Below are 2,517 nucleotides of genomic sequence, written 5' to 3'. Positions count from 1 at the left end.
CCCTAGTCGCCTTTTTTTTGCCAACATTAGGGATCCAATCTCTAAGTTGAGATTTTAGACGTAGGGCCTCCATTCCCTAGTCGCCTTTTTTGCCAACATTAGGGCTCCAATCCCTGAGTTGAGATTTTTAGACATAGGGCCTCCATTCCCTAGTCGCCTTTTGCCAACATTAGGGCTCCAATCCCTAAGTTGAGATTTTAGACATAGGGCCTCCATTCCCTAGTCGCCTTTTTAGCCAACATTAGGGCTCCAATCCCTGAGTTGAGATTTTAGCCATAGGGCCTCCATTCCCTAGTTGCCTTTTGCCAACATTAGGGCTCAAATCCCTAAGTTGAGAATTTTAGACATAGGGCCTCCATTCCTTAGTCGCCTTTTGCCAACCTTAGGGCTCCAATTCCTAAGTTGAGATTTATAGACATAGGGCCTCCATTCCCTAGTCGTATTTTTTGCCAACATTAGGGCTCCAATCCCTAAGTTGAGATTTTTAGACATAGGGCCTCCATTTCCTAGTCGCCTTTTTGCCAACATTAGGGCTCCAATCCCTGAGTTGAGATTTTTAGACATAGGGCCTCCATTTCCTAGTCGCCTTTTTGCCAACATTAGGGCTCCAATCCGTGAGTTGAGATTTTTAGACATAGGACCTCCATTCCCTAGTCGCCTTTTTGCCAACATTGGGGCTCCAATCCCAGAGTTGTGATTTTTAGACATAGGGCCTCCATTCCCTAGTTGCCTTTTTGCCAACATTAGGGCTCTAATTCCTAAATTGAGATTTTAGACATAGGGCCTCCATTCCCTAGTCGCCTTTTTTGCCAACATTAGGGCTCCAATCCCTAAGTTGAGATTTTTAGACATAGGGCCTCCATTCTCTAGTCGCCTTTTTCCAACATTAGGGCTCCAATCCATGAGTTGAGATTTTAGACATAGGGCCTGCATTCCCAAGTCGCCTTTTGCCAACATTAGGGCTCCAATCCCTAAGTTGAGAATTTTAGGCATAGGGCCTCCATTCCCTAGTCGCCTTTTTGCCAACATTAGGGCTCCAATCCCTAAGTTGAGATTTTAGACATAGGGCCTCCATTCCCTAGTCGCCTTTTTGCCAACATTAGGGCTCCAATCCCTGAGTTGAGATTTTTAGACATAGGGCCTCCATTCCCTAGTCGCCTTTTGCCAACATTAGGGCTCCAACCCTAAGTTGAGATTTTAGACACAGGGCCTCTATTCCCTAGTCGCCTTTTTGACAACACTAGGGCTCCAATCCCTGAGTTGAGATTTTTTAGGCATCGGGCCTCCATTCCCTAGTCGCCCTTTGCGAACATTAGGGCTCCAATCCCTGAGTTGAAACTTTAGAGATAGGGTCTCAATTCCCTAGTCACCTTTTTGCCAACATTAGGGCTCCAATCCCTAAGTTGAGATTTTTAGACATAGGGCCTCCATTCCCTAGTCGCCTTTTTGCCAACATTAGGGCTCCAATCCCTGAGTTGAGATTTTTAGACATAGGGCCTCCATTCCGTAGTCGCCTTTTTGCCAACATTAGGGCTCCAATCCCTAAGTTGAGATTTTAGACATAGGGCCTCCATTCCCTAGTCGCCTTTTTGCCAACATTAGGGGTCCAATCCCTGAGTTGAGATTTTTAGACATAGGGCCTCCATTCCCTAGTCGCCTTTTGCCAACATTAGGGCTCCAACCCTAAGTTGAGATTTTAGACACAGGGCCTCTATTCCCTAGTCGCCTTTTTGACAACACTAGGGCTCCAATCCCTGAGTTGAGATTTTTTAGGCATCGGGCCTCCATTCCCTAGTCGCCCTTTGCGAACATTAGGGCTCCAATCCCTGAGTTGAAACTTTAGAGATAGGGTCTCAATTCCCTAGTCACCTTTTTGCCAACATTAGGGCTCCAATCCCTAAGGTTAGATTTTAGACATAGGGCCTCCATTCCCTAGTCGCCTTTTTGCCAACATTAGGGCTCTAATCCCTGAGTTGAGATTTTTTATACATAGGGCCTCCATTCCCTAGTCGCCTTTTTCCAACATTAGGGCTCCAACCCTAAGTTGAGATTTTAGACAAAGGGCCTCCGTTCCCTAGACGCCTTTTTGCCAACATTAGAGGTCCAATCCCTGAGTTGAGATATTTAGACATTGGGCCTCCATTCCCTAGACGCCTTTTTGCCAACATTAGGGCTCCAATCTCTAAGTTGAGATTTTTAGACATAGGGCCTCCATTCCCTAGTCGCCTTTTTTGCCAACATTAGGGCTCCAATCCCTGAGTTGAGATTTTTAGACATAGGGCCTCCATTCCCTAGTCGCCTTTTGCCAACATTAGGGCTCCAATCCCTAAGTTGAGATTTTAGACATAGGGCCTCCATTCCCTAGTCGCCTTTTTACCAAACATTAGGGCTCCAATTCCTAAGTTGAGTTTTTATACATAGCGCCTCCATTCCCTAGTCGCCTTTTACCAAACTTAGGGCTCCGATCCCTGAGTTGAGATTTTTAGACATAGGGCCTCCATTCCCTGGTCGCCTTTT

This window comes from Nicotiana attenuata, unplaced genomic scaffold (assembly GCF_001879085.1).
Source record: "Nicotiana attenuata strain UT unplaced genomic scaffold, NIATTr2, whole genome shotgun sequence".
Taxonomy (NCBI): domain Eukaryota; kingdom Viridiplantae; phylum Streptophyta; class Magnoliopsida; order Solanales; family Solanaceae; genus Nicotiana; species Nicotiana attenuata.
This window is presented reverse-complemented; position numbering follows the sequence as displayed.